At 40.5% G+C, this 25,127-nt stretch overlaps 2 long non-coding RNA genes across 4 annotated transcripts in view; both read right to left on the reverse strand.

The window, feature by feature from the left end:
- Positions 1-707: 707 nt before the first annotated feature.
- The window catches only part of LOC116964325, a 33,368-nt gene continuing 8,948 nt past the window's right edge, over positions 708-25,127 (reverse strand). For 2 of the 3 annotated variants that reach the window (XR_006165233.1, XR_006165234.1), the window contains 3 exons: positions 13,326-13,401; positions 4,800-4,806; positions 708-718 (listed from right to left, as the gene is read on the reverse strand). This is a non-coding gene — a long non-coding RNA (uncharacterized LOC116964325). Of the gene's footprint in view, positions 719-4,799; positions 4,807-13,325; positions 13,402-14,205; positions 14,405-25,127 lie in introns of those variants that run through there. The other variant, XR_006165235.1, reaches the window with a different exon arrangement.
- On the reverse strand, positions 20,324-21,649 carry LOC116964329. The gene is made up of 2 exons (XR_004408710.2): positions 20,906-21,649; positions 20,324-20,816 (listed from the first exon to the last, which is right to left on the reverse strand). It is a non-coding gene; the product is annotated as an uncharacterized LOC116964329 (long non-coding RNA).

The following is a 25,127-nucleotide window of genomic DNA, read 5'->3' on the forward strand; positions in this document are numbered from 1 at the left end:
TACTCAGACCGCGAATGTTTTACAATGGTTATTGAAATAACTGAATGTAATAAGACATTTTGTCCCAATCAACATGTCAGTACTATACAATAGGATAACTCAGCCAAATAATCTAAGAAGTGCAACATGCACTTTGTTTCCACTCATTAAGACATTTTCCACAGTTAGATAAAAATCAAAACAGCACGTCCTTTATCAGAGCCGCTAAAAAGAGAGTAGGTCAAGGATTCTTCCTTTATTGTATTATTGCCAAGACAGAAAACATGTTTTTGCAATGCCCTACCTAAAAAACATAGAACATTTATATTTGGCAAGAAGCATGGAAAAGTTCAGGCAAGGGGCCAGATGTTTTGTTAAAATGCATAACGATATGGCTTAGCTTTGCTGAGGACCCACAAAACTGAGAATCTGGTCCCAATGCCCTCTCTTCTTACTTAATACCCAATATCAGATTTTATTCCAAGGTTATGAAAATGTGTTTACATACATACCTCCCCCCAAATCTCTTATAAAAGACAAGAGCATATCCTAGGTTGTAAAAAAGACTACAGTAATCTCCCAAGAAGACAAAGTATTTATTTTGCATATGGATAAAGCTTTAATTCATACATGAAGTTACTTTAGCAAAACCTTTCATAAAAATAAGGCACACTGTCAATGAGTGCTGCAGTTAGAGAGCTCAGGCACTCCTTGTTCTACACTGTCCCCTTCAGCTCTCCTCTCTTTCTTGCCACTGTCACCACCTGATTATACTACCACACATACACTATGTCCCCACCTAAGCAGCACGTAACAGGGTTTCAAGTATATACATGTCTATATGGCTTCCATTTTGCCCCAGCTTTTTATGGCACAGTCCCTATTTGAGTGGCTGTGCCTGGATTTTGACACCCTCCCCCCAAAAAAAAAATATCTCTGAACATCTTTACATGACTTAGAAAGGTCCCTCTGTCTCTTATTCTACTGTGAGCATCTTTTTATCCCACTGCCTTTGGATTTTTAGGTATTTTAAATGAACACAATAAAATAACGTGACATGACACAAATTTGCTAGAGCAACGGGACTCAACAATCATGAAAGACACGTTACAAATACCAAATCAAATAAAGACTGAATGATATTGAAGAAAAGACAATGATAAATGTGAGTGTGAAAAGACACACTGATAAGTGCTACATTATAAACCTCAAATATTTTTTTAAAACCTCATTCAGGAAAAGCCACGCAAGGAAGATTCCTTCCTTTACATTTTCTTTACTATTCATAGCATATGAATTGGCCTGTATGTAACAACAGAGCAATTAGTTTAAATACTGCCAATATTCTCACTGGTGATAATTGGTTGCTTCTTGCAAGAACATCTGTTCCATCTTTCCTAAGAAATGAAGTACAGACCCTGTTACCTAGACAACAGAATCCTTCCGAGCATCACACACTATAAAAGGGCAGTATTTAACCCAAGTCACACTTCATATTTGTTCCCCCCACTGCTCCCTTATCACCATTAATGCAACCAAATACTGTGACTTTTTAACATTAAGCCCATATTTATCAGATCACACACTCAGGCCCACTCTCGAATGCATGAAATGTAAAAGATGCATTACTGTCCTCTGGCCAAGCAACAGACACTTTGAGGTTTTGTATCCGGCCACTTTCCGCCACCATAACTGCCAAGTGGTCAAACTGAAAATGCTGCAGCTCATGAGCACTCAGAGCAAGTTCTACCAAAACTAGAAATCTCAGCTTGGTCCCCCTGAATGTGGTGCAGAAACTGTTACCTCTACCATCATGCCCCTGGATTACTGGAGATACTCAAGTGCTACAGGGACTCACCCCATACCAGCCTTCACTAGTGCCCTCCAGCCAAATTAAGAAGAGTAGCAGCATATTAACCTTTAGAAGATGCCTTCTGTTGCCTTAGGAAGCTCACCACAATTTTATAAATATTGATGAAATATTAACAATAATTAAGTGCACCAGGTGACAAACTCCTCTGTGTGCTTTAGTTAGAGGGATAGGTAAGGGTTTTTTTCTGTGTGCACGTGATGGAGTGTGAAACCTAAAGATGAAACACTCAGAAAGGAAAAGAGAGCTCACTGGGGCAGAAGAACCTGCAGACCAACCCCACCACTCAACTATCACCCTAAATTCATCCCACTTCATCTTCCTTCTGACAACACCTTAAACTGATTTTTCCTCCTCCTTCACTTTCTTCCTTTCTTCTTGGCTGGGAGAAGAGGAGGAACCACTGTCTATCCTCAAATGCATCTGATGCTGCCTTCCCTGCTGTGGGGGAAACTTCTGGAGGAAAACCGCTATGGCCTTTATGCATTTCTTTTGCACATGCAATAGCAATCATGCCCTGGCTGTGTACTTAAAAGTTTCAAGTTAGTCAGTCAGTACAAGTTAATAGCAGCAGAAAACGCCAAGCAAGGAAAGGAGAAAACCAAAATATAAACAATCAGTTCACCACAGACCACACAGGAGAACCAAATGCTTTAGGACTTCATTAATACAAACATGACGGGTACTTTTATGGGAATGATCTGACAAGGTATGTTTCTACTAGTATGCAGAACAACACAGAAATAATTATATGAACATCTGATAAGCAAGGAGGTGCCATTTTGAGCATTAACTAGAGTAACCAGGAGTATTAAGTTTAACCACAGAAGATAAGCGTGGGGTTTTATTTGTTTTGAAGATTCTGAATTTTTAGAGGGGACTTCAAGGCTACTTAAATTTGATAAGACAGAAATTAAATGGTTTAAAGGAAGGCTTCTATAGCAGCACCTTATACAGCAGTGTTTCATAAGAGAAAGATAACATTTACAATAATCTCAGTGGGATAGGAGTATAGATCTGTTTTTCAGGCCTATCTGTGTTGAAAAAACCTATGAGTGCTGGAAGTACCAAAAAATGAAAACAAGAGCTTGAAAATGGTCTGGATTTGAGATACCCAGAAGGAAGAAAAATGAAATAATCCATCTGCCTCAGACTGAAAAAATGAACAATGGAAATAGCTGAAAATTATTAAAACTTAAAATCACAGCTGAAAATTATTAAAACTTAAAATCACAGCAGAATTCTTTATTTAGAATACAAGGCTTCAAGCAAGTTCAGTGAATTTGAGATGTGGAACAGTACAAAAGACAGATTAGTAGTGGTAAAATATTTTTCAGGCCACACATATAATAAATACTTAGAGATAAAACATAAAGCTGCAAGTATCACCCATCCTCCAAAAAATAAAACAGACTAGATAAAACCTAGAAGAACAAAATCACTAATACATAACAAAAACAACATGACAAAAAAGAAGGAATGATTGTGGTGGTCCAACGACATCACAGTTACTGTCTCAAACATCCAGTAGAGAACTTTGGTAAAGGAAACGGTCTCCATGGAAATGCCAGGGCTGTCCCGTGTAATGATGGGAGGGATGCGGTAAGAAGAGAGGGTCCCACGCAGGTGGGACCGCACTTTTCTGAGGCTGGACTTCCCTATCTTGAGCAACTCCGGAAAGAGCCATTTTCAAATCGAGAAGCCATTTTCATGACATATGCACTGCGAAGAAAGGTCAGACACCGGTCATACCTGCAGGGAGGGGGAAGTAACTCTCCAACGACCCCCAAGCCCACCAACCCATTTCCAGAAGACTCTGAAGGTACAAACTACAGCATGAACCAAAACCAAGAGAACTCTAGAAGCATAGACTGCACATGACAATTAGCCTAATAAGTCCAAGTGCCCACCCAGAAGAAGAACAAGGGATTCTAAAAGGATGCAAATTGAAGCCCCACGTGGCAGCATCCCTCTAGAACTGGACCTTTAGGCGGGCTGGACCAACACCGGAATGGGAACTGGTCAAATCTTTCCTTTTGGTATCTCTCCACTCCTCTCACCCATTTCTCCTCTTTCTCTCTTATTTTCTCTCCCATTCTCTATCCCTATAACCCATGCATATACAGCCAGGCTTGTCCGGACATGTTTTATGTCTTGTCAGGACACGTTTACTTTGTGGCATGCCTGTGTATGTTTAAGATTTGTGGCTTGTAGGTGTAAGTTGTGGGGTTTACTGGTTGTTGCAGAGGTTGCAAGGCTTACTGACAAAGTTTCATGCCAGTATCTGTTGTGAACAAATAAAAGTCAAGGGTTTTTTTAACTGAAGAATTCCTGGTGTTGTTTCACCTTAATCCTGACCTGGGAATCAGCAAATCCAAGTCGCTGTCCCGAGAAATTGCAACGTGACAGATACTAAGGCAGATGAGGATACTGAACAAACCTTGGAGTTTGGTCAGAGAGAGATCATTAATCACAATAATAAGAAGCTTTTTTAGAGTAGAAGTTTAGAAAAGTCAAACCAAAATGGATCCAAGTCAGAGCTAGTGGACAGGAAACCACTGTATTGATTCTAAATATTAAAGACATGTGGAGATAAAGGGAGAATAAAGCAAGGAAAATAATACAAAAGGCAACTGAGGTAAAAAAGAAACTAGAGTAATCTAATAGACAAGTAAAAATATGGAAAGACAATGAGGGTTGAGAAACAAACTCTGCAGGGGCCATGGGATGGGATAAATCCATTAACACGGAAAGAAAAGGCTGAGGCTTCCTCAAATGTCTTCAAGAACTGGCAGCAGATTTCATATTTCATAACTGTCTATAATCAGAATTATTCTGCTGATAGCTCCTTTCCATATTCTGTTCACGTATTTAAAAATCTTATTACTTTTTCCAAGAGTATAGCCTGTCAGGTCTACCCTAACTTCAGTATCCTCAGGTGGCTGCATACGAAAAAGCTCAAGATCAAGTATATAGAGCATCTACATATACCCACAACTTAGTACATGCGCTACATACAAGCAACAGGCAGGTTTAAGGAAGCATCCTGGGATGAGCATGATGTCCCTTCTACAAGGCAGAAGCATTTTGCCCGTCAGGTGGCCAAATGAAGCAGAGAACAAAACAGTGACGCTCACATCTTTCTTGTCAAAAGGCAAACTAAGCAAACTGTACTGAGTAACAACCTCACCCTGTAAGTCTGTGGACAAGAATAATCACAGAATTAAAGACATCCAGACTATCCATTTAATGACTATTGTACTGTTAACTACAGTCTGGAAACAGGAACACCTCCCTGTGCCTCAGAATCCCCATACAATAATAATGCATCAACTCATAAAGACAAGAAAAATCTCAGTAAGATACAGTGGAAGCTGTATTTAAAACAGCTCTTTTTTAGCTTACCACGGAAATAGACACAGAAGTTCACAAGAAAACAAACACCACACTGAAACTTTTAACACAATGAAATTCAATGAGGTGAATAAAGTTTTAGTAGAATGTAACAAGACATTCTGCCTTCAATAACAAAGTTGATTACAACTTACAAACAAAAGCCTACAGAGTAAAAAACACTATCCACCGAGCCATACACAGGGCTGAAACCAATGCCAAACAATGTATTGAAAAAAGCAACTTTTTCATTAACATTTGATCAAGCCTAAAGATTTTTCCACTGATGTTCCATTTTCAATCCAGCCATCTCTGTTCTGTATTAATTCACCCAGTTTAAGCACTAATAACATTTTATTTCTGCCTCCCAGACCTAACGGGTGCAGGGAAGCCTCAGACAGCTTGCAGGTCAGGACCAGCAGAGCCACCAGCAAGGATGACACTGTGGTGACAGTATCAGTTACAGAACCACCTGATAAGAATGGGGAACCAGACGAAGCCTTCTCTACAACTCAGAGAAGTCACTGCACCACAACCCCTGGTTCTTACAAGAGACCTTAACCTCCCTGACATCCACTGGAAGTACAACAAAGCAGAGCACGAGCAACCCAGGTAATTTTTGGAGGATATCAAGGACAACTTCTTGATATACATACTGCATGGGCCAACATTGGTGGCATACACCTGTTCTCCAACCATAAAGAACTGGTTGGAGATGTGACAAATCAAAGGCAGATTTGGCTGTAGCAACCATCAACTAGTGCAGTTCAAGATCCCGAGTGGAATGAAAAAGGCAAACAGTAGAACACAGACCTAGAATTTTGGGAGAGCAGACTTCAGCTTATTGAAGGAAATGGTAGGTGGCCATGGGAAGCAGCTCTGAGGACCAAAGCAGCTCAGGAAAGCTGGCAGGTCTACTCAAAAATATAAGTATCAGGAGACCAGCTTGGCAAAGCAGATTGCCAGAGCTCCAATGCAAGAGCAGCAGTACACGGAGGGGTACAAACAGGGACAGGCTACATAGGAGGAGTTTAGACACACTGAACAGGCACGTAGAGATGGTGTCAGGAAAGCCAAAGCTCACCTTGAATTGACACTTGCAAAGAATCCTGAGGGCAACAAGAGCAGCTTCTGCTAGGACATTAATTGTGAAAGGCTGAACAAGAAAATGAGAGCCTATTGCTGAATGAAGTAAGCAATTTAGTAACAGTATCTGAAAATAGAAGTCCTAACCTCAAAAGAATCCATAATCTGAAAACCCATGCTATCACCTCTCAGTCTGAGGCACCAAAAACAGTCACATATGTTAAATTAGAGAAAGGCACATTCTAGATTTATGTAAAGTCAATATACCATACAAACAATTTTACAATTCCACACAGAATAAACTGAAAACACGTATAAACTAATTCTGCTGGACTACAGAGAAAGTACAAATGAAGGAACATAAGAAAAGCATGTAATGAGAGAGAAGGAGAAACAGATGAGAAAAAGAAAGGTTTGACACCAACTCAGAAACGAACCCAAACTTTACAAAACTTTCCAACTGAAGCTTTAAAACATATAAGTGTATGTTCATGTGTGCGCACACACATGCAATCTTGCATGGAGTATTTAAGTTTGGCAAATAAGTATTTAAAAATGTCTTTCCTGCATTACGTGCAACTCTGTTCTTTATCTGAGTGATAAAGTAGCTATTTGCTTCCAGTGCACTGCTGCTGACAGCTTAACCTGAAGAGGTTTGGCTTCATTTTTTTTGTTCATTTCTGTTGAAGGCACCATCAGTTGGTTTTGCATTTGTGTGTTCTGAGAATATTCAGCATCGGAAGTGAAAAGCAAATTCAAAGTGAAAACAACTGAGCCTGAAGAACCCTGAATGCCCATTTTCCCTAGTCAGCTGCACTGGGAACTTGGATTATATCCTAACTGATGTCAAGTACAACATTCATAGATAAGCTTTTTCAGGTAACACTGTTAGAATGGGGTAAAATCTTTCTTTTTCTTCTTTTTAACATACTTGCATAGATTTCTTGATATTGCTCTCCTGCTTTGAGCAGAGATACAACTTCAAGAAAAGGCAAGTAATCTCTGTATGAAAAAAAAAAAAGTTTTAAATTTTGTATTCAGAAAGCAACAGTTGCTAAATGTAGTGTTTCCCTTTTCCTTTCTCCTGTGCATGCTCTTTTCTGTTGTTAAATTGGTGAAGGAGGTGGCTGTAGTTAGACAATGAAGCAAATTAGCTGCTTCAGACGATGCTCTAACGTTCATTACAATTACTTGACAAAAAAATTATAATTCAGATGGCTGCAAATCTTTTCCTAAACATTGCAGTACATTTATGGGCCGATAAGAAAAAAGGCAACTTAACTGATTAAACCAAAAATTTCTTTTTATTCCACAGATTTAGTACCTGGGTACTTCTTTAATAAAGTCAGTTGTTCATTCAGATACAATAGAAGACAAAAATGTCCACAGAATCCTTCTGAATAACCAAAGCCAGAATTTAAGTACTCCCTTACACAAAAAGCATCTAAATTACACAGATTATACAAGATTAGGCCATGTAATGCAGAGAGCTCTTATTCTTCCTATGGCACGCAAAACATGAGTTGTCATGTAGCTGAACCAAAAGCCTCCTTCCAGCTGATTCATACTTATAAAATCACAATGCATAGACACTTCTAGCCAACACATGCATTAACTCTCTAATAAAAATCCCTTCAACAAAAATTTTTTTTAAACTTATACTTATTTCACTACCTCCAGCTATTGAAATAGGGAGTGGAGTTTCAAAGTTTCCACAAACAAGTCTAACAATCTTTTCTAATTAGGTAGTAGAGAATTTAAGGGGAGATTTTACATTGCCAAATATTCTACACATTTATATTATCTTGGAAAGGGAAAAGAAGTTCTGACATTCAGAAGGAATCTCCTACAGCAAATGTACTCAGGGACACAGATTTTATTTTAAAGCTTTCTTTTACCTAACCTTGCCTTAAACAAAGCCAGGGACCAAGGTCAGAAAGCTATTTTTCTACGTAACAGTAAATACTGCAAGCTGCTGCTATAGTCAAGGTCAAAGAAAAGGTCAAGACAGCCAAAGCAGAGGACAGCACTTCTACCTATTATGAAATTCTATGTAACTGTACTTGAAGAGAGCCAATGGCATTATAAATCTTCCAAGTGTATTATTAATACTGAAAAGTTACGGTTATTCCTGTACAGCTGACCTTTTCTGCATTCTTAAGAGATGCAGAGACAGGTCAAACAGATTATAAGGCCAGACCGCTCCACCGTCCCAAATGAAGTAGCTCCCCGTTTGGTTCATTTGCCTAAGCAGCTTCCAGCCAGGGAGGTGAGAGCAGCTTGTGATGTGCAGCACCTGACAGAGGTGAAAGCAAAGACACTTTACTAGCTGCAAACGAGGCACAACGTGTCCCCCTGGGTGTCCCCGCACCACGCTGCTGGCAGGGCAAAGGCACAAAGTGCTTCAGGACAGCCAGGCAGCCCAGGCGGGCCGCCCTGGCTCAGCACCAGCACCAGCACCAGCTCCAGCACCAGCACCACACCGCCACGGACCGCCAACGCCAAGGGGCCGGAGACGCAGCCCCAGAGGAGCTGCCACGCACAAAGCAGGGCCAGACAGCGGGGAGGTGGAAAACACCGTAAATACAGGGAGACAGAGCCTGGCTCGGGAGAGCTGACAGACACGAAAAGGCTACAAAAACCTGTCGTTTAACCCGTGAGGCTTCCAAAACCCTGCCCACCCTCGGAAACTGAGGATGCCACAATATCTGTACCCTCCAGCACTTCGGAACATATATTGCATCAAGAGGCAAAAGGCCTGAGGATAATTTGTGTGTGCTGAACTGTTTGAATGAGCTTTCAGTAACTCATTTAACATTACAGTCAGAATTATTTTAGCCTGTACCCATAAATGCAAGTATGAACACAAAGGCCAACTAATGATCCCACTAGTGTCCCACAGTGTACTGGCAACGTTTCAGGGTCTCCCAGAAGGAGCAGCCTCTAGCAGCTTCACTAACAACACCCAGGCACAGGATGTGGCAACTGAAACGGTTGCATGTCCCAGACCCAACATTCAGGCAGGGCAAAACTGTAGCAATTCAGGACACTCCTAAGCAAGGCTAGGAGAGAAATGCTGCTGGTTTGTGGCTCTACCTTCCCCGTTTAAATAATCTGTAACAGCCTAGTCTAATTATTTTTCCCCACAGAAAAAAGGCTACTGAGCTATATATAAATATATATATATATCTATCTCAATTCAATGACGTTTAGAATTAAGATCACTGTTTACAGAGTAGATGGCTACACTTGGTAATTTATCCTTAGAAAGGGGGGAAGCTCTCAGTGTTGGCATAAGGAGAAAAGCTGGAAAGTAGCAGGAGTTGCCAGAAGAGTCTCCTAGGACCTAACTCAAGTCACTGGTTCACATGAAGCCTGTCCTGGGTTTGAGTGAGTGGTGGGGTTTTTTGGTAGCAGGGGAGGGGGCTATAGGGGTGGCCCCCTGTGAGAAGCTTCTCGAAGCTCAAACCATGGTTTGACCAGGCTCTAACCATGACAAAGCCTTTAGTAGAAGTTATCTTTGTCTGCACGCTGTGCTTTAGGGGGAAGAAAGAATGATCTTGTAAAAAGACATTCTTAAAACTATCCTCTTCCAGGTTAAAAATTTCAAAGCAAGACTGTATTGACTGCAGTACAAGCAACTGTTACAAATACTTCATTGGTTGCCAGGACATTTGTACTACTATATTTAATATACTTAACATGGAACTGTCTCAGGAGGAGAACAGCTAGAATACACTAAAAACAGTGGCTGTCTTTCAGAGAAAAGCTGAACTTATTTTTCACTTGTCATTGAATTTTTTGAAAATATGCAGAACTCATACCTGGGAACTGATCTAAGTACTAGATTAAATGTGTGTTCTGGTGACAAACAGTCCCAAAAAAAAAGAATTTGGGAATAAATTTCAGACCCTTAAGAAATTTTCCAAAAACTTCGTGTGAGATAACTAATTTCAGTGACCAGTCACGAACCTCAGAGGAGCAACTCAGGATATATGAGGGACTTGCAGCTTCTACTGAGATTTAGCAAATCAGTGTTTCTTCAGTGTATTTCACTGCCAAGTAGTATATAATACTACTTCAGTAGTACAAAATGTTTATCTGCTTACTAGAAATAGACCTGTGTCCTGGGTTGAGTGACTGGTGGAGTTTTTTGGTGGCAGGGGAGGGGGCTATCGGGGCGGCCCCCTGTGAGAAGCTTCTCAAAGCTCCCCCAGCTCCACGTCAGCTCCACTTCTGTTTGGGAAATTGAGCCCATCAGCTGCGCCTCTGCGATAACGTATTTAAGAAGGGACGTGGTGACGGGCAGTGGGACTGGTGAGGAGGAGTTGCTGCAGCTGCAGTGAACACCAAGGTCAGTGGAGGAACGGAGGAAGAAAGGAGGGGGGAGGTGTGCCGGAGCAGAGACCCCCCTGTATCCTGTGGGGAGACGGCAGGGCTGCCCCCCCCTGCCACCCATGGAGAGCTACGGTGGAGCAGACATTGATTTATGGCCTGTGAGGCGTTTCACATGGCTGACCAAGGCGACTGTACCCAGAAAAGACCAGGACCCTGTGGGAAGAAGCAGCCCCCACTGCTGTAGTTGGGCACTGGGAGGATTGCAGCATGCGGGGCTGTCCCACACCAGAGCTGCACAGCAAAACGCTGCAGCTCATGGGAGGGACTCCAGCTGGAGGAATTCAAGTCGGAGAAACGTTGTGGAGGACTGTCTGCTGTGAGAGGGGGACCATGATGGAGAAGAGGGAACAAGTTCCAGAAGCTCCCCCCACCGCAGATGGCAGAAGCAGCAGCACTGCCTGCACCCCCCATTCCCTGCCCCTGCCCCACTGGGGGAAGAGGTAGAGATATCGGGAGCAGAGCTGAGCCCGGGAAGGAAGGGAGGGGTGGGGGGAAGGTGTTCTCAAGATGTGGCAATGCTTCTCACTGTCCTACTCTGTTAAGTGTTGTTAGTGTCTGTAATAAATGTATGTTCTTTTTTTCTTCCCCTAACGAGTCTGCCTTTTGCTCGTGATCATAATGGGTGATCTTCTCCTCCTGGTCCTATCCTGAATCCCAAGCCTGGCTCATCTGTCCCTTCTCATTGCTGGGAGAGAAGGGAAGAGCAAGAAGCTGTGTGGTGCTCAGTTGCCCTCTGAGCTCAAACCACAACACCAGTAAACATTACCCTCTTTGTTACCTATCTAAGCCTTTAAATACAATATGAACTAAGAATCTATTCATGAATGAATTATGAATGTCTGATTCTCTTTATGAAAAATGAACTTGATTCTGCTTACTTCTGTGTGACAAAAAGTTCATATTTCTTTTTCAACTATTTCACCTTTATCTTTTTCACATTTCTAGTATTTCACCAACCCAAAATTTCACTGAAGCAAACAGTGATTTGATATATTATCTCAGGTTATACAGTTTTACAATAAAGTCTGAAAAAGAGTAAAATACCTTTTGAAGAAGAATTACAGGAAAAACCACTGAGAGGATTCAAGCAACTTACACAGTAGTTGTGAAATTTCCCAGGTTGTACTGAGCTTTGCACAAAGCTTCATCAATGAAAAAAAAACTTTTAAAAAAATCAAGACTGAAATGGTGATGTATCATCAGAGGAAAAAAATAATTTGACACACTCTACTTCCTCATGATGTTGTGTTCAGGTATGACAGAACTATCTCCATACCACAGTGCTATCATGACAACAGGCAAGTCTCCTTCAGACTATTCCACAAATCATCTCCACAGTAGTACAATTTAAAACAAAGGTCAAGAATCAAAGAAACAACAACGAAAAAAAATCCCTCAAGGCTGTCAAAACTGACTTTGTAGTAACAAGAATATAATCTTGTACCATTGTTAAAAAAGGATTTCTTATTTCCTCCAAAGGCAGAAATATTAGTAAGAAGGTCGCTGGGTAGATTCTGTGTTAAGTGACTGACAGCAATGTAGGCACCTCTCAAAACCCTGAGTGACCCTGACCTCACAGTGACAATCACTTCAAAAGAATAGTAGTTTTATCTGCTCCATCTCTTGATACAGAATTACTGTGGGCACTACAGTAAACACAATACCATGGTTTGTTCAGTTCATGAACATCATGAGTTTCTAATGCCTCCCAGTGCATTGCACACTTGAATGTTGTATTTCAGTGCAACACCACTAGATTATAAAAAGCTTCAGGCACAATTCTAACAGACATTTCAACAACTTTCAGCATAGTGACAGTATTAACACAAGGTAAATATTTTATCAGCTATGTGCACTTTTGCAATGCGAGAATTTCTGGCACTACAAAAATCTTACTCGCTATCCAGCACTGACAGTAATGCACATTTTCATTCATAAAGAAAACATTTAAATATCAAATTCTACCATCATATACAAACACCTATTTTTTATCAACTTTGAAGGAATAATGAGCACTACTATGCTCCAAAGTGTGCAATTTCCGAATCCATTTCCTCTCCAAACACATGTAATAAAAGTAATAAAATTTAATAAAAATGAAAGCTGTTTTTTTTATTTTGCTATGAAATTTCTCTGTACTTAAAGCAAATAAGGAATGAGGAAACAAACTGTTCTCGGGTACTAAAGAAGAGTAAGCTACCATTAGTCAGAAGTAAAACACAACACTAGCAAGCAGACTTGTAATGGCAGTTGTAATCTTTCAGAACCTTTTTCCTTCAAGTCAGTTTGAAAACATCCCTTTTTAAAATAAATCTTCATTAAGTGGTTCACATGTATTTCCATCTAAAAACATATAAGCAGATAAAACAAAATCACACCAGAAAGAGGCATTGTTATTACCTAGCACGAACATCTCTTTCCACAAAAAAAAAAAAGGTATTATTTAGAAAGCATTTTCAGAAGAGCTCATGTTTGAATAATTTTCATGCTTGCATACTTTAAAGAAAACATTTAGATAATCTTCATGCTACTTAATCCAGAGAAAATAAAATCTGTTGAATAGTGTGTCAGAAAAATACTTTCATCGATGTACACTTACTGCAATCTCTCTACAGGCCGACATGGATATCCCTGTACCTTCAATTTGCTTCAGTGCATATTCCTTTTCATCTTTTCTGTACACAAAAAAAAAAAAAAAAAACAAACAAACAAACAAAAAAAAAACACAGAGAGGAACATTTTTAGCTCCAACTTATATTATACCAATCAATACAAGTATAATGACTTATTTTAATTTGGTCTGGATCAAGAAGCTGAAAGGCCAATCTGTTTTTATGCATAAATTACACTTAGATACTAAAAGCACGTTTCCTTTGAATACAGACTTCAAATATTCCAAACAAAAACTCCTGCATAAAGAAGTTTTGTTAACCTATGTCCATTTCTTTCTGAAACCATACAGATAACTGCAAATATGTCTACAGAGAATTTTAGAGGATGTTTTTCCCGAATTTCCAGGATAATGTCTACTACCATGAAAAAGCTGCAGTCATATCCCATGCCTGGAAAGGTCTCCTAGAAATACCTAGAAACCACGCAAGCTCTTACTTGATTTTACAAGCTACTGTCAATCCACTTTTACTTCTGAACTAAAATGATTTTAAACTAATTACATTTATAGTAAGTACTGGCTACTGACAGACCCATACACAGCATATGAAACTGTGCTCTGAAGAACAAAGGTGAAGAATGTGAAAATGTTCAGCCTGAACACAGTACTATTATTTTAAGTAACCACAGTTTGAAGTGATTTAGAGGGCTGACCAACAGAACTCGAAAATGAAGTAGTATCATGAAGCCCTCGCGATACAGCATAGCCAGCTTACTGCTTACAGTAAAGTTTTGCACAATTCAGATGTCATCGACAGATGATGGTAAGCACCGATACCCACAGTGCTGATGCACTTCTGCAGACTCACCAGTTACAATTCAACAACACACAAGCCCCCATCCAAATTCCACGTGATACTTCTGGTAGACTTCAGTTTCCCCTTCTTCCGGGCCCAAACCATTTTCTTTTGCTACACTGACAAAGTAACTTGAATTAGTTTCAGCCTCTCTGGCTTTTAACTCCAGGCTTGTGTCCTACCCAACTCCAGTCTCCTCCTCACCCTCCTCCAGATCCCTCATCCCTGAAAGTCATGGGATGAGAAGTGGCTGAGTAGAGGAATGTGGGGAGAGGATGAGATCAACCAAAAATTATAACTGCCTACACATATTAGTAACTTTTAGTAACAATTAGTAGTCAGTAATTTTCAGTAGCAGTTAAACCCACAGTGTGTATCTACAGTTTTCACTGTACTTGCCTTCCATTTTGCACTACGTTATTTGAAGCAAAAATATGACAAGAAAAATTGCAGACGTATTCTGACTACACATGAAAACTCAATGTGCTACAAGTTTTGCAAAAGTAAATCCACCTCTGAAGTAGGAGTCACTCTGCAGCTGACCCAAGTAGGAAACCCAAGTTCTGGTGCTGCACCTTAACTCAGAAATAGTTGTTATTCCTCTCTCAAACACGCACTTACATTAAATCTTTGGAAATCTTTGAAAATATATTACCTCCAAATTAAAAAACAGAGAAATTCAGTTGTAATGGAATTACAGTCTGATGTACTTCAAGCAGGTTGTCCTGGGTTTGTGTGAGTGGTGGAGTTTTTTGGTGGCAGGGGAGGGGGCTATAGGGGCGAACCCCCTGGGAGAAGCTTCTCGAAGCTCCCCCAGCTCCACGTCAGCTCCACCTCTGCACCAAAACTGAGCCCATCAGCTGCGCCTCTGCGATAACGTATTTAAGAAGGGACGTGGTGATGGGCAGTGGGACTGGTGAGGAGGAGTTGGGGCAGCTGCATGAACACCAAGGTCAGTGGGGGAACGGAGGAAGAAAGGAGGGGGGAGGTGTGCCGGAGCAGAGACCCCCCTGTATCCTGTGGGGAGACAGCAGGGCGGCCCCCCCTGCCACCCATGGAGATCGACGGTGGAGCAGACATTGATTTATGGCCTGTGTTTTTTGCCTGGTTGATCAAGGTTCTGTGCCCGAAGAAGGCCGGGGTCTCATGGGAAAAGGCAGCCCCGCTGCTGTAATTCAGCGCTGGGAGGATTGCAGCATGCGGGGGAGTCCCACGCCGGAGCAGCTCGGGAAGGGCTGCAGCCGTGGGAGGGAATCCAGTCGGAGGAAGTTAGTGACCCATGACGGAGCAGTGTGGGGAACGCTGCGGCCCGTGGGAGGAATTCAAGTTGGAGAAAGTTTGTGGAGGACTGTCTCCTGTGAGAGGGGGACCATGCTGGAGCAGGGGGAAGAAGTTCCAGAAGCTCCCCCCACTGAAGATGGAGAAAGTGGCAGCGCTGCCTGCACCCCCCATTCCCTGCCCCTGCGCCCCTGGGGGAGGAGGTAGAGATATCGGGAGCAGAGCTGAGCCCGGGAAGAAGGGAGGGGTGGGGGGAAGGTGTTCTCAAGACTGTGGCAATGCTTCTCACTGTCCTGCTCTGTTATGTGTTGTTAGTGTCTGTAATAAATGTATGTTCTTTTTTTCTTCCCCGAACAAGTCTGCCTTTTACCTGTGACCATAACGGGTGATTTACCCCTCTCTGTCCTATCCTGAATCCCAAGCCTTGGCTTTTTTGATCCTTCTCAGCGCTGGGGGGGGGGGAAAGGGGGCATGAACAGCTGTGTGGTGCTCAGTTGCCCTCTGAGCTCAAGCCACAACACAGAGTGTTTCAGTGTGTGTGTGATTTGGTGTAACACTGATCTCTAAGAAAGCAAGACTAAGCATATTAGGCTATAGGTTTGAAGGGCCTTTCTCCAGATAGATTTGGAGTAACAGAAGATTCTTCTGCAGCTGAAAACTAAAGGAATGGGTTACTCTGAGATGACCTAAATGATTTTGGAACTGCCAAAGAGAGAAATACATTCTCATTCTGCACAGATTTTCTGTGGAAATACAGGAAGGACAGGAACTTACAGCTTGCCTTGCAACTACCCCCAAAATATTCATCCATTCAGACACTTAGATGCCAGTCTTAACCACCAACACATGACAAACAAGCATAACAAAACTGGACCCTCCTCTTCTAAAACAAACTTTATCCCTCTATGCTATTAAAATGAAATAGCCTCATATCACAATATTTTAAACATACAACTTCTGACTCTGTACATGGGGTGGGGGAGAAACTCCCCAAACTTTTCAAGAGCAAAAGCAAGCCTAAGATGTTACTGTTACTAAAATTAGGACAAATACTGCCTTAACAGCTCCTAAGAGCTGTTCACCAAATACACTTTCAGGAATAACTTCAGAGGTGGACGTGTCTGCTTCCTAAGCAGAAGGATTCACCAGGATCTACTGACATGAGAAGTCAGATTCCTCCTTTGCTCTCCACTGAACAGCCCTTTATTTTCATGTATTATTTACAAGAACTTGGCTCAATATGCAGATGCAGAACAAAGAAATGTGTAACTTAACAGCTAATAAATTCATACCTTATCTCACAGAAATTGCTTTTGATTTCACTAATTAGTCTACATTTTAAAGAGTAATAAATGCCCATCCCTTCTCATGCATGGTTCTGCTATCTATGCAGAAGATTTATGTAAATTGCAAAGTATTACCGCCATAACTCAGATTGCTTACTTAGACTGTGAAGACAAAATTATATTGTCTGCAGAACCAAAACCAATTCTGGACATTTAAAATTGGTCGTGGCTTTTAAACTATGGTCATGTTTGAACTACATGGTACAGAACAACCCTGTGCACTCATTGAATCCCAAAACGCTGTAGCCATTGCAACACTGCTGTACACCCTTCTTTTGGCAGGTCTGCTTAACCGAGAACAACACCCCACTGATACGGCCACCCTTGAACTACTCCTACAGATGCAAGCATTGCGTTCAGTTGCTCAGACCTTCACAGATTGAAGGTCACTGCTGAGACTGGGCATGCCATTTGGTGCACACTGCCTTCAACAGCACTGCTTATCGCCACTGCAAGCCTGTCATCACTTAACAGCCAGCCACTCTGCATTGGATTTTAAGACACAAATGAGAAATCATGAAAGATGTTTAAAATAAATAAACAACCCAACAACCTATGGTATCATAGCATGTGGGAAAAGGAGGTAATCTTACTGAGCTGCAAACAAGATATTTCTAGGACACCGGGTTTTGTGAACATGGAGCAAAAATGGGGATAGTGAAATACTTACCTAAAATAAATAGGTATCAAGGATAAAGAACTCCAAAGATAACATATTCTAGATCTGACAAAATATTTTTTTTACCAACAGCTTCAGAATTTTAAACACAGCCTCCTTTAAATACATAAATACCATTTACTTCCTTTGGCAGAAACACAAGTCTATATGAATACTTTTCCAAAGCTAACCGTTCTTATTATGCAAGCATAATAGCTGATTAAAGCACTTTCCAAAAGTTCTCCACCAAGTGGTATTTTAACTAATAGTATTTCCCACTTAATAGTAATGGAGGAGGAGAGGGAGGAGGAGAGGGAGGAGGAGAGGGAGGAGGAGAGGGAGGAGGAGAGGGAGGAGGAGAGGGAGGAGGAGAGGGAGGAGGAGAGGGAGGAGGAGAGGGAGGAGGAGAGGGAGGAGAGGGAGGAGGAGGGAGGAGAGGGAGGAGGAGAGGGAGGAGGAGAGGGAGGAGGAGAGGGAGGAGGAGAGGGAGGAGGAGAGGGAGGAGGAGAGGGAGGAGGAGAGGGAGGAGGAGAGGGAGGAGGAGAGGGAGGAGGAGAGGGACATTTAAAACTTCAATACCAAGTCAGCCAGTGAAATCTGATGAAATACACAATTATTTCCCCACTTGTAGGGATTCAATGTCAAATGGTGTGTGTGATAGATAAGTATACCTTACAGTGTACCTGTTCAACTCCCTAAAGACCTATGCTTTCATGAAACACTTGAAGCTGTGACAAGTATTTCTACCTCATGTTGATTATATTGAAAAAGTCTAGTGAACTCTGAACGCATTTCAAGAGCTTATACAGATTTATACAGTAGGAAAGTTTTCATAAATCCTTTTCTGACAGATCCTGTATCAGTACCTTTTTCACTAGAGAGCAGATCAAGGTGTGATTAAATTTAAAAAACAAACCCCAACAACAACAAACTACACAGCTCTGGTGTGAGGCAAAAAGCACCCATGCTCAGGACAGCCAAGCAGAAGCAAAGTCTGTCCATAATGATTTTCATCTGGTCCACAGAAACACTGTCTTCGGAGCAGGAACTAACTTGAAGGTCCTGCTGTGTAGGGATTTGTCTGAGGGCAGAGAGCAAGTGGCCTAGATCAAGGTTTAATCAAGAAAGTTCTATTAAAAAACCACCCCAGGCTAAGGGTAGCAGTGTGCTCACTGAATCTGAGCGAAAAAACATGGCAAAACAGAACTGAAAGGGAACTCAATTCCTTAATAGGCTGTGACTTCACGGTTTTTATTAAAGCTTTTCAAAAGAGATCCAGAAAAAATTGCCTGATAAAACGAATGCCACATCATACCACCACCAAGCTTCTCCATCCTTCAAGCTCCCTAATCCAAAACCAGGGGTAACCGTTAAAAGCAACACTTTTTTGTTTCAGAATCATTACAATTCATGCTATTTTAAGAGAGATTATCTTTTTACAAAAATGAAACTGCTGATATGAGACTTCCTGACTCAGTATTTCAGATTGCCATAGGCAGCATCCAAATGCAAGGGTCCTCACGCCTACCAGCAATAGAGAACATCCCTCTTATGAAAATCCATACCAGCGTAAGGCTGTAACTTGGTCTTTGAGATTAAGCTTTTCTCCCTCACCAATAAATATCCCATTCTTCAGTCCTTAAGGTTAATGTTAACAATTTCATTTGTATAGTGGAAATGAAAATTTTGCCCTCTTGCCCCAAAAGATTGTACTGAGCTAGCTTGTGTCCACAACTGCAGTATTCAACGCAGAAAAGGAAAATATGATTACTACTTCTTCTGGGTAACACTTTCAGTTTCCCTTTTCCAAATGCTTTGAAAAGAACAAAGCACCAAATTCACTTTGGAAGGGTGCAGTTCAGAAGACTTGGAATAATTAAAACATTTCAAAGAAGTTAAACTGTCTTAACTATTTCAATTGTACTTCAGAGTGCTCCCATCATATGAGAATCTACTTCACAAACAGGCCAATGGAAAGCTAGAAAGGACTTGCCCAAGAGCATAAGAAAAACAGGAGGATTCGAAAATAGGGCTTGGTTCAAACTATTGTTTTATCCCTATTATTCAAATTTTTAAACTTTTAATGATGGTCCCTCTTGAATTCACAGATTTAACATGCATCCCAACTTCAGAATTACCCACATCAAGAAACCGGCTTGAAAGACAGCAATCACACTGAAGCTACAACTGTAACTACCCCATCAGTTAATACAGATACTAACATTACAGTATATACTAATAATAGCTTTCTTAAGTGCACAAAATCATAAATAATGAAGTGCACATTTTCTTAATTTAAGTGCACCATAAAAACATTCCAAGACCTAGCTAGAAAAAACTAATGGAAAACAACAATACACCCTTTTAAGCAACACTAATGGAATTTAAGCATTTGTGACTTTGTAGGACAAAGCCTGGGAACACTGCGGAGTTTACTGTCCTTCAAACACAGCACCAGCCAGAACACAACATTCATACAGGTATCTTGTTACACTCTAATCATTTTGTTTAATTGCTGCCATACAGCATCAAGTTAATCACTCAGGGGGAGATCACCAACAGGAGTTACAAACTTTCCCCACCACCCCTAAAATAAAGAACCACCAGGACACTGAAGTGCACCTAGAAGTTAACTGAAGAACACTCCGTGCTATCTGCAACATGGCAGCAAAGCCACTAAATCCATCACATTCAGCACTGGTTACCTTATGCAAGCTGCTTACAGATTTAGCTCTATACATAGCACATGGCCATAGCCCTTTACAAAGACAGAGGAACGAGTGAAAGTGTCTATGACGGACTGGAAAAATGGACCTAATCCTTCCTAAAAAGTCATGAGTTCTTACGCTTTAGTGTTTTGGTTTTTTTTTTTTTGTTTTTTTGTTTTTTTTTTTTTTTTTTATGCATATAGAAATAGCCACTAAGCCAAAAGAATAACAAGAGCAAAAAAATCCACACATGGTGTCACTGGGGTACATGTTCTTCAACAGACTAGGAAAGTAATTTTCTTTTATCGTTATCCTCAAACCGTATCAAGCCTTATGCAGTCAGCAGCTCAGCCAGCTCCTTTTCATCCACATGGCAACCAGCCACAAATGACAGAAACCGGGAATTTACAGGTTGATCTTGATTTATTTCTAGAGGATAGTACACATGCTGAATTTCAATGCATATGTATTAGTTCATTTTGAGAGCTACATAAGAAACTCAAAATGTGATACAGTAAGGATAGTAAGCAGAATATGAAATCTATGACCACAACAGCCCTTTAAAATATTTGTCTGCTGTCTGCTGCTCTACTAAACTTCACAGCAGCTCCAGGTTGTTCCTATAGCCCAGTCCTAGAAAAGTTCAATACGACATGGATACCCGAGTTACATTTGGCTGGTTTTGGCCATTAAAAGAATGCATGAAACCAGCAGACTCTTACCTCATTCCATCACAGTGAAAAGTTTACCATTTCAGTAAGGTCTGTCGACTGTGTAGCTGGCCTGCCTGATGCATCCCTTGGAGGTTTGGTGGGAACCTTCTCGGTGTTGCAAACAGAAGGACACACGTGCGTAGGGCACAGGAAAGGACTCCTCATGCAGAAAGAGTAGACATATAAGTCACTTCATCTGCTTGAACCTGGGCCTGTACTTTCCTCTTAGTGGCAGGGGAGGCAGTCAACCTCCCCAGCAGGCAGTGACTGCACAATCTTTAAAAGTTGATCTTGCATCTTGTCTGGAACAACATCTCAAAATAAACTTGTGCGGTGGGAGCAATGCAACAAGCCTACACCAGACAGGACAGTCTTTACGATGCAATATAAAAAGAGCTAGAGTGAAAGAGACTCCAAGGCTGATCCAGGTACACACAAGGAAAACACTTTTCAGAATGGAAACAACATGCTACACTTCAAACTTCACTTCTGCATCTTTTGTCTCAAAGTCCTTAAAATCTCAATTTTCAAAAAGGGGCCTAAATCCCACAGCTCATTGGTGTCACTGCCCGATGACACCCACTAAACTCTGCTAGGTCTCCCTCCAAACATCCCAGATGACACCAGCTACCTCAGCACATACATACAATAACACCATAAAGCAGCACTTCTCTACTGCTACCTCCGTGACTTGAAGTCCATACATTAAGTCCTTCTGGAATCTATGAACACAGCAGAAATAAAAGGCAGAAGTTTGTGTCATTTTAGATGCTTACTCTTCTCAAAATGCAACAGTACCAAATTCCTGAACACTAAGCATAATTTCCTACTCTATTTTCTGGCAAGTCTGTAAAATTATCAATGTCAAGTACTTGCACAAATGCATGCTCAAAAGAAGGCTAACTCAGGATCTCTATTACAATCTGTGAATTTTTAAAACAATTTTTTAAACCAACCAAAAAAAAAAAAAAAAAAATCAATCTTCCAACAAAAAAGAACTTCTTTATTTTGTTTGTTGAAATCAGCATTCTAAAGTTCAGTCTACTATAAATGTTTATAAGTTAGCAGACATTCAAATATAGAGCAACTGATTACAACAATTGGCCTTTATTAAAAAAATATCTGACTTTCTCTACATACTTTATGAGAAACGTGCAACAGAACAGTTACATAGAGCTTAGCCTGCTGGAAAATCTGGCATGTTCCAGCCCTATAGAAGAGACCATATTAAAAGCACCACTGGCATCAAATTATGAATAGACGCTCAGTGTTATCACAGTACCCTATCAGAAACTGAACTACACCCAGATTTTATTACGTATAGAATACCTCCAGATGTACCTCTAAAGGTGCTGTTGATATGGCTACCCTTCTTTTTGCTTATTCCTCTGTAAACCAGTCTATGAACTCTGAAGGAAATCTGCATGTTAAAGAACAAGGCAAGTTTTTAAAGTGATGCTAAGATACTTACCCTTAAACACAACACCCTTATATTGTGTGCTTCCACAAAGTCTCACAAAAGATGCTAAATACCTACTAAAATAACCCAAATCTTCACATACCATAGGTGATGTGTTCTTCGTGTACGAGATGACAGCTAATTAAGATGGCAAAATGGTAAATCTGAGCACTGATAAGATTTTCTGTTATAAAAAAATTCCTTTACGTAGCTATAATTTCACTAGACTAAGTGGGGAGTAGAGATCTCTTAACACCAACACGAGGAGACTGGAACTATTCCAGCACCATTACACATAACCTAACTATAGCCTCTTAATTTTTTCACAGTAGTTTCTAATTCAGACAGTTAAAAGCAAATTTCTGTAGCATAGATACCTTCTAACTGTTTCAGACTATTTCAGTCAGCCACAGACAGATTTTTTAAGATGGCTCTAATAATGGAGCATTGGAAATCTTACTACCGTTAATCTTATTAAAAGGTAGTCTTTATACTATAACGATAAAACTTTTTAAGGAAAGAGAGCACAACTTTAGTCACTGCCACCCTCGCTCTAAATCTACTGATGAAGATTCACAGAGACCTCAACCAGCTACAGGGTTGTTGCCATTGCTAAAATTAAACTGGCTCCAAAACATCTTGAGTGACTGAGAACTGTGAATTTCATATGAGTAGGCTTATTTTATAACAGATTGACATAAGCAGACTTGACAGCCTGTTTATAAAGGTAAAAACTGAAGTGTTCACATTAAACCTTGAAAGCTGTAAAATTATTCTGCTGTTCCAGGTAATTTCTTCCAGCGTTTGCTATATTAAAGCAGGGAATAGAGCTTTACCTGATCTTATTTCTTTATAGACAGGCTTGATTACAGATAATGAACAGATTTAGGAAATACCTCCCTTCCAGAAAGGATACCGCATGTGAGGATTTGTTAGCTTAATATAAGGAATGGCAGCAGCAAGGAGAAAAATATATCTAAAGTAAAGAGGAAACAAACTTTTGTTTATCAGTGAATTATGTACCAAGGCCACAGACACAGAGTCCTGTAAACTACGCCACAAAAGAATCTGCCATTTGTTTCATAAAATCACTTACAAGAAGAACGTTTGTGACTATATACATCAAGAACATTAGCTGCCTGTTTTCGGTCGTTCTTTAAGTATGGGTCCTAAAGCCACAGCATAAAAGCACACTGCAACTACACAGTCCAGCTTATTGTGTATCAGGTCTCTTTCTCTGGAGTGCTACACGTGGCTAAATACTGCATCTTTGATAGGTGGGAAATTACTATTAAATCACCAAATATTAGGAAGCCTGTATTTCTTTTCGGTCTCTTTGGTGAGAAACTGCTTGAAACACCAAATGCAGATTTTTTCCTAAATCACTATAATGCATTAGGTTCACCTCTAGCAGAAGAAAAAAAAAAATTGATTCAATATAAAACCTATCAGAAGCACAATGGCCTAAAAACCACAGTTATTCAGTTTTCCTTTTCTAGCTCATGACACAATCAAATGCTTCCTCTAAAGCATATAGAAAGGCCAGATTTATCAGAGAGATCTGTCACACAATTTCTTCTTTTCCTTCAGACTTCCCAACTCAAATGACCTAGTGTGAAATCTTCAATTCTTATAGCCAGACCTCCATAAAAGCTTACTAACATAATGTAGATGTAATTCTTAGTTAGTAAACTAGCCTTTACATACAAAAGCTTGCCACCCAAATAATGAGTAAGAAGCAAGACCCAACATTCTGTATGGGCAGAGACAGAGCACATTTGTTACAGTTGGAAAGCTGCCGAGTTGAAAGAACACCCTCACAAGAAGGTATAAGGACCGGAATGAAATTCTACAAAGTCACTACAAGGTCTAATTTAATTCAGTCTGAAATGGAAAAAAAACAAAAAACAAACAAAAAAACAACATTGCTAATAGAACATCTCCATTTTTTTTTTTCCTCACTTCAATGTCAGGCAATTAGGATATCACAAAGTCTTTATTCCAGCCACTAAGAGTGTCTTGCTACTTCCCAACAATAAACAAGGTCTTCAGTCAGCAATCATCATCTCTGTTCCTGGGGAATGTGAGCCATATTCTGCTTCCTTTGAACTTTCAAACCGCACATCCCCTAGCCAGTATAAGCTTCTCTCACGCTCTTTCTGTAGCTTAAAAGCATCACTTAGAAAAAGTTTTACGGACATTTTTTTCCCCACCACTGAAATCACACTAAAGGTAGAATAAATGGCATTCAACTTGTAACTGTCTCGTGGCTGTTCTGAACTGAAGGTCAAATTAAATTTGGTAATTTGTCTACCTCTGTTTCTCATTTGGAGCATGACAGAATTGGGCAAAGGAACAACTGGTTTACCCTGCACAGTGACTGGTTTTAATCAAAAGGTATGAACATTAAGCTAACTTTGAAGTCTGCAGTGTCCTTGATAACATGGCAACAACTCATACAGAAACTCTGTTTCAGGAATAGACATATTCAAAGACACAGGCTGAAACCCACTGTCAGCTGCACTAACAATAATGAATCAAAGCAAGGAACATGGCATTTTTGAATAAGCAAGGTGTTAAATCTTAGCATGAATCTGTGATAATCCATGGAAGTATTAATAATGGTGAGAATTTTCTCTAAACTGCTTTAAATTTGCAGAATTCATGAGCCATAAGATAAGAGTCATCTCTCCAATCTACTTAGGAGTCAAACAGTTAATCTTGTTCTGCTAGCATTTCATGCATGAGTGGCCTTTGTATCATCAGATTTCT

This window comes from Tyto alba, unplaced genomic scaffold, assembly GCF_018691265.1.
Source record: "Tyto alba isolate M040663 unplaced genomic scaffold, T.alba_DEE_v4.0 Super-Scaffold_19, whole genome shotgun sequence".
NCBI classification, from domain to species: domain Eukaryota; kingdom Metazoa; phylum Chordata; class Aves; order Strigiformes; family Tytonidae; genus Tyto; species Tyto alba.